Source organism: Macaca mulatta, chromosome 10, assembly GCF_049350105.2.
Source record: "Macaca mulatta isolate MMU2019108-1 chromosome 10, T2T-MMU8v2.0, whole genome shotgun sequence".
NCBI classification, from domain to species: domain Eukaryota; kingdom Metazoa; phylum Chordata; class Mammalia; order Primates; family Cercopithecidae; genus Macaca; species Macaca mulatta.
The window spans coordinates 26,764,874-26,772,550 of NC_133415.1; the positions used below are offsets into that span (position 1 = coordinate 26,764,874).

General features: G+C 47.3%; 1 long non-coding RNA gene across 2 annotated transcripts; it reads right to left on the bottom strand.

The window, feature by feature from the left end:
* Positions 1 to 1,317: 1,317 nt before the first annotated feature.
* LOC144331873 (uncharacterized) lies at positions 1,318 to 7,469 on the bottom strand. Of its 2 annotated transcripts, XR_013399444.1 has the most exons (3): positions 7,362 to 7,469; positions 5,296 to 5,455; positions 1,318 to 2,928 (listed from the first exon to the last, which is right to left on the bottom strand). It is a non-coding gene; the product is annotated as an uncharacterized LOC144331873 (long non-coding RNA). The 2 variants fall into 2 exon arrangements; XR_013399445.1 differs by lacking the exons at positions 5,296 to 5,455; positions 7,362 to 7,469 and adding an exon at positions 3,326 to 3,838 and having other exon boundaries at positions 2,607 to 2,928.
* Positions 7,470 to 7,677: the final 208 nt, after the last annotated feature.

Consider the following 7,677-nt stretch of genomic DNA (forward strand, 5'->3'; position numbering starts at 1 on the left):
ATATACATTCTATAACCTAATGTGTTTATTTAATATTAAGATATATTTGTTAGAGGCAACTAGGTGGAAAGGTAAACTTTTCCAACACTTAGACCTTAAGTCAGCAGCTTATGCAGCAGTGATTGCTCGGGTGACTCTGAGTAACCTGTTCTACCTCTAAAGCCAACGTTTCTGGTTAGGCTAAATGGAGGAAATAAATATTCTCCAAACATTTCATTAAGATTCACTGGGAAACAGTACCCTGAGTGCTTAGAGTTGCACTCTTCACACAGAAGACAGAGTAAGGGTTAGGGAACCTTCTCAGGGGATGAATACACACAAATTTTCACCACAGCAATCAAGTGTTTATATTAGGAATCTGATTCCAGCCTCTCGAGAAGCTGGACAATCCAAAATCAATCTCATTAAACTATTTCATCTACCCATAGGAGGAGCTCCAGTTCGTATAAAACTGCCAGCCCTTCCTTCTCTCCTCCTCCTCACCCTCCACACACAGGACAGGGCCGGGCACACAGAGGAAGGACACTGAGGACCTGGGTGGTTGGGAGACACTGGCTTTCCTCTCTTCTCACCCATGGTGGGCTCCGTTTATCCTCATCTTTTCTTCCCCAGTTAGGGTTCCCTGGGAGCCTGTGAGTTGTCTGGGGACTTCATCAACATCTGCACAAATGCCCCAGACTATGCTCACCTCTCTTTCAAAGGGGCTCCTCTCTCTGAACCGGCAATGTCTGTGTGATTGGGAGGTGTCACCTCCAGGTCCTGAAACCACAGCACCCGGAGGGTCTCTGGCCCCAGTCTGAGGTTCCTCTATGAGTTTTGGAGATGAACGAAGCCTCTGCTTTAACAGGAATAGATCCTGTTTATCAAAGCATGTAAAGGCCAGACATTCTATGTTAGGGGTCCTGAAGAGTTGTTTCAGAGTGGATGAACGACTGTCACTTCCTCAGTGGCCCTGCCACTCTAACAGATGGGTAGTCACTTGTCATGTCTTGTTCACTTGGACTTCAACAATGACTAAAAATACAAAAAATTAGCTGGGCATAGTGGTGGGCGCCTGTAATCCCAGCTACTTAGGAGGCTGAGGCAGGAGAATGGCATGAACCCGGAAGGCGGAGCTTGCAGTGAGCCGAGATCGCACCACTGCACTCCAGCCTGGGTGACAGAGCAAGACTCTGTCTCAAAAAAATAAAAAAATAAAACATTCTATTTGATTTGAAATGGAAATAACAAAAAGTACAATTACTATAATTTCAACTACTAATTAAGCAAGCACAGAAGAAATCTATGACATGAAAAGAATCATCTACATACAGTATCACCTTCCTCCTGATTTTAATGTGAACCACCAACTGTTTTAAGACGAGCTCTAATTTAACTGAACAAGAGATCACTGGCAAGGTTATTGAATTACCAATATTTTCCACTGTGATTCATTTTAATGTATAATTGATTTTACCATGAATGTAAAAAGTGTTTTTCTCCTTTATATATTTTAATAATAAATTGAATTTTTAAGAAATGCCGCCAGGTGCGGTGGCTCACGCCTGCAATCCCAGCACTTTGGGAGGCCAAGGCAGGCAGATCAGCTGAGGTCAAGAGTTCAAGATCAGCCTGGCCAACATGGTGAAACCTCATCTCTACTAAAAATACAAAAAAAATTAGCCAGGTGTGGTGGCACACACCTGTGGTCCCAGCTACTCAGGGAGGTTGAGGCAGGAGAATCACTTGAACACAGGAGGCAGAGGTTCCAGTGATTACACCACTGCACTCCAACCTGGGTGACAGCGGGAGACTCCGCCTCAAAAAAAAAGCATCATCCTGCTTTGATAAGAGATGGAAGTCTGTTCTTAAGGATTTCTAAGAGTGAGAATCTTATTGTCTTATGTAAAACTCCACTGGGACAAGCATCAGAATCAAGGAGTGACCTTCTCAAACCCCTGGACTCTTTTTGCCTATGTGAACTAAAGGATGATAAGAAGCTGTCATTTTAACCCCCACAGTGACAGTTTCCTCACAACTGAATTCTAATCTTGAGCACTGCACTTCCCAGAATGTTCTGGACAAGGCCTGGTACTGTCCCCGCTGCAGTACCTGGAGGGAGAGCAGGGTGTCTCCTTGGGGCTGACGTGGAGTCTCTGGGGCACAAGGGAGCTCCTGCGGGGAGGATGACAGATCTGTTCACTTGCGGACTGGACACAATTCCTTACTGTAGGCTGCCCTCTGGATGTGAATTCTAGATCCACAGGTAATTAACAGCAGACATTCCTCTAAGATTATGTCTGTCTGTAGTTGTGTTGGTTTGAAAAGTGTTTTGGTCATTTGAGTCTTCATACTTGGCAAACAAACAAAAATAAACTGGAAAAAAATTCTGAATTTGTAAAGCGGTATCAGTGGTGCAGATACATTCTAACATCAACAAAGTAAGAGACGGGCCAGCATCTGGGGGGCCAGCAGGTTTTGTCTTACTTCCCCGCCTGCCTGTGTTGCTGTGAGAAGCATCGCTGGTTCAGGCATACAGTAATAGCCTTGTCCTCAAGCTGGGGCCCAGAGATGTGAAGAATCCCTGCGTTTTCAGGGGCATCTTTGGTTCCAAAGAAACAGCTGGGGACGCTGGAGCCTTTGTGTTTATTTGAATGTCAGAGGTAGCTCAGGAGATGCTGGGGAGGGCTCCCTGGCTTCTGCCATCTCCAGCGTGTCCCACGGTCACCAACACTGAAGCCACTGCTCAGGGTGCAGGGGAGTCTGGCAGATGCTCCCGGGGTTGCAGAGAGGGAGGGCAGCCGAGTCAGCACAAGCTGGAGAGGGAACCTGCAGACACAGACAGTCGCTGGGCTGGGTCAAGGACCAGGGTAAAGATTCTCAGGGCCAGATCCAGAAGAGATGAAAACAGACTGGGGGCTGCCCTGGGTCTCTGAGGCCTGTCCCTACCTGTGCAGAGAGAAAGGGACATGAGGAGGAGAGGAATCCAGGCCGTGGTGGACACAGCCCCTGACGCTCACAATGGGGCTGGGCTGTCCCAGGCTTGTCTAATTTCCCTCCTGCCCCCAGGGAAAAGAAGGGGCTGTTCATGCAAATTCACTCTCCCCCTCCTGGATCCCTCAGACCCTGCTTGTTCAGTGATTCAGGAGCCTGAGAGGGGACCTCAGGACAGAGGAGGCTGAGGGAGGGGCTGCTCTGAGTGTAGGCCCAGCAGCATTGTGCAGGGAGCAGCTGTTGGGAACACACACAGGACCCTGCCAGGCCTTGAGAGCACAAGGCCATTGGGTCACATTCTGAGCACAGGGGACAACTCTGACTCTGCCAGCTGGAAGCCAGTGGGGCTCACCCAGTTGTGAGCAATCCCCAGACAGGGCCTGGGACAGGGCACGGCACTCCTTACTGGTCACAGGTCCAACTTCAGTGTACTCAGGGTCCGGGTACTTAATGCCCCAGGACTTGGCACCATCATTCAACACACAGTCCCCCAGGTCTCTGTGTGAGCAGTATGCTCAGGTTTCACTTCACAAACATGGATGCACTCTCTGTGATTTCAGAGGCTTGCAACACAGAGGGAGAAGTTCTCACTCCATAGACAATCCTGTGAATATTAGGGGCTCAACAAAACACAAAACATTGGGGCTCTCTGGCCTGGTGAGGTGGCTCCCAACACTTTGGGAGGCCAAAGTGGGTGGATCACCTGAGGTCAGGAGTTCGAGACCACCCTGACATACATGGGGAAACCCATCTCTACTAAATACAAAAAAATAAATAAATAAATAAATTAGCCGGGCATGGTGACGGATGCCTATAATCCCAGCTACTAGGGAGGCTGAGGCAGGAGAATGGTTGAACCCAGGAGCTGGAGGTTACAGTGAGCTGAGACTATGTCATTGTACTCCAGCCTGGGCAACGAGAGCAAAACTCCATCTGAAAACAAACAAACAAACAAATAAATATATAAATAAAATAAAATAATAATAAAAAAAAAACCCACCAGGGCTCTGACAACACTCAGACACTTTGAGAACTAATCAGAGAAGGTGTCCTTGAAATAAAGTTGTAAGAGACAAGTGAGGATGTGCTTCTCCTGGTGAAATAACAGAACACAGAAAACAATGAGCTTTCTTTCTTTTTTTTGAGACAGAGTCTTGCCCTGTCACCCAGGCTGGAGTGCAGGGGCATGATCTCGGCTCATTGCAAGCTTCGCCTCCCAGGTTCACTCCATTCCCCTGCCTCAGGCTCCCCAGTAGCTGGGACTACAGGTGCCCGCGACCACGCCTGGCTAATTTTTTGTATTTTTTAGTAGAGACAGGATTTCACTGTGTTAGCCAGGACGGTCTCTATTTCCTGATCTCGTGATACACCCGCCTCGGCCTCCCAAAGTGCTGGGATTACAGGCATGAGCCATCGTGCCCAGCTATATGTTCATTTTTACACAACTTCTGCCACAGACATAAGTGTGAAAATCACAAATGCACCCTGATGTTCCTGGTCAGGTTGGAGATTCCAGGAGTTTGTCAGGGGCCGTGCAGAAAATAGTGGCCCACACCTGAAGCCCAGAACATACAAAATTGTTGACATATTTTGGCATATTTGTTAATATCATCACCACAAACCCAGAAATGCTCAAATTCTGTGAGCTAAAACCCCCAGGGGGAGTTACAGATAAGAACTCAAAGTACTGGCCAGGCATGGTGGCTCACACCTGTAATCCCAGCATTTTGGGAGGTCGAGGTGGGTAGATCACCTGAGGTCAGGAGTTAGAGACCAGCCTGAACAACATGGTGAAACCACCTCTCTACTAAAGTAGCAAAATTATCCAGGTGTGGTGGCAGGCACCTGTAATCTCAGCTACTCGGGCGGCTGAGATAAGAATTGCTTAAACCCAGGAGGCAGAGGTTGCAGTGAGCAGAGATCACGCCACTGCACTCCAGCCTGGGCAACAACAGCGAAACTCCCTCAAAAAAAAAGGAACTTGGCTGGGCGCGGTGGCTCACGCCTGCAGTTCCAGTACTTTGGGAGGCCAAGGTGGGTGGATCACGAGGTCAGGAGTTCCAGACCAGCCTGACCAACATGGTGAAATACTTTTTCTACTAAAAATACAAAAATTATCTGGGCTTGGTGGTGTACGCTTGTAATCCCAGCTACTCAGGAGACTGAGGCAGGAGAATCTCTTGATCTCTTGATCCTGGGAGGCTGAGGTTGCAGTGAGCTGAGATCGCACCATTGCACTCCAGCCTGCACAATAGAGTGAGACTGTTTCAAAAAAAAGAAAAAAAAAAAAAAAGGAACTCAAAGTATCACTTGAGTACTAACCTGGTTTCCTTCATCTGTTGCAACTTGCTTGTGCACCTGGTTCAAGACCCTCTGCACTTACCCGGCCTCTCCTCCATCATGAACAGTCTCACTGCTGACTGGCATGTGTGGCCTGCACAGCCACCAACCCAGTGGACACACACAGCACAGAAAATGAGGACTGGGAGAAACACAGCGTATGATTAGTGGTGGTTTTCATTGATAGGATAACTTTTCTCCAATCTTCTATAAATGATTATATTTTGACATAGGAATACTAAATAGAATAGAATGCTTTTCCTAGAACTGATTCCTGTCCTCTCAATAAAAGTTGGCTTTCCATCAAGCACGAATCCCCTACAGCAGATGGAAGCAGCAGCGGCATATGTGGACCCACGGATTTGGAAGATGTAAAGATAGTGTCAATTTAGCTGGACTTCAAACACAGCAGAAGGACTGAGGGAATGCTACGATTGTATCACAGTATAGAGATAGGGCCATATGTACACTATTTCATGTTACATTAGGTGGCCTTTAGCTACAAGGCCAAGAACTCTGTTTCTCATTCATATCCTGCTTTTTCTTTCCTTTTTTTCGGTCACCCTTCTGCTAAAGAGGATAGAACAGCAGCAGCTCTCTTCCTGCTTGACAACCAACGCCGCCATTCACTCCAGCCACTGTCCAAGTCAAGTAAACTCTGCAAGTAATTCATGAGCAGCACCAATGTCCTGAGAGTGACTCTGTGTCCTCTTAACTCCCCAAGGCCTGTTGGAGAAGTCTTCTACTGACAAATCAGAAGAGGAGAACCCAGATTTTGCCAATAGGAGGTTGCTTGTCTTTTCTTATTTGGAAATGTGGCTAAAGAAGTTGATATCGTAGGTTATCAACAATGCTCTGCAGGCTCTGGAAGCAGATGCATTCCCTCTAGGTGGTGGGGGCTTGTGTGTATGGGTCTTGGAGGGTGTCTGGGTATGAATGTAAGTGGGAGAACTGTGCTCTCTGCCAAAGCTCCAGTGTCCTGGGAAAGGAGAGAGAAGCATGGCCTTGAGCACATTTCAAGCCTCCTTGCCTTACCCCAATCATGGATTCTGGGATGAGGCTTCTTCCCTAGTTCTCTAAGTAAGCATAACCTTGAAAGCAAAGTCTGGCGAAAAAAATGTCAAGAAGGAAAAGTCTATTTGATTCATAAACAGTTGCATAACTTTTTTTTTTTTTTTTTTTTTGAGACAAAGTCTCACTCTGTCGCCCAGGCTGGAATGCAGTGTCTCGATCTCGGCTAACTGCAACCTCTGCCTCCTGGGTTCAAGTGATTCTTGTGCTTCAGCCTCCCGAACAGCTACGATTACAGGGGCCTGCCACCACCCCCGGCTAATTTTTGTATTTTTAGTAGAGGCAGGGTTTCACCATGTCTCAAACTCCTGACCTCAGGCCTCCCAAAGTGTTGGGATTACAGGCATGAGCCACTGCACCTGGACTAGAGATGAATAACTCTTTTTTTTTTTTTTTTTTTTTTTTTTGAGACGGAGTCTTGCTCTGTCACCCAGGCTGGAGTGCAGTGGCCGGATCTCAGCTCACTGCAAGCTCTGCCTCCCGGGTTTACGCCATTCTCCTGCCTCAGCCTCCCGAGTAGCTGGGACTACAGGCGCCCGCCACCTCGCCCGGCTATTTTTTTTGTATTTTTTAGTAGAGACGGGGTTTCACCGTGTTAGCCGGGATCGTCTCTCGATCTCCTGACCTCGTGATCCGCCCGTCTCGGCCTCCCAAAGTGCTGGGATTACAGGCTTGAGCCACCGCGCCCGGCCTGAATAACTCTTAAACAAAACATGAATTAACCAAATCCAGGGACACAGAAAGCAAAAAAAAAAAAAAAAAAAAAAAAAACTAATCACCATCAATTTTGGTGTTCCAGGAATGCGAGATTGACTGAATATTAGAAAATCAAGGCTCACATCTGTAATTCCAGCACTTTTGGAGGCTGGAGCCTGTGGAACACTTGAACCCAGGAGTTCGAGATGAGCCAGGCCAACATGGCAAAACTTTGTCTCTACCAGAAAATGCAAAAATTAGCTGGGCATAGTGGCACACACCTGTAGTCCCAGCTATTCAGGAGTCTGAGGTGGGCGGATCACTTGAGCCTAGGAGGTGGAGGCTGCAGTGAGCCAAGATCACGCCACTGCCCCCCAGCCTGGATGACAGGGCCAGACCCTGTCACAAAACAAACAAAGAAAAGAAAAAAGAAAATCAAGCAACACAATTCACCACACTCACAGAATAAAGAAGAAAAGTCACTCACCATCTCAGTAGATGCAGAAAAGCATTTGATAAAATTCGCCAACATTCAGTTACAATAAAAACTCTCAGCAACTAGGAATGAAGGGAAACTTTCTTAATCTGATAAACTGC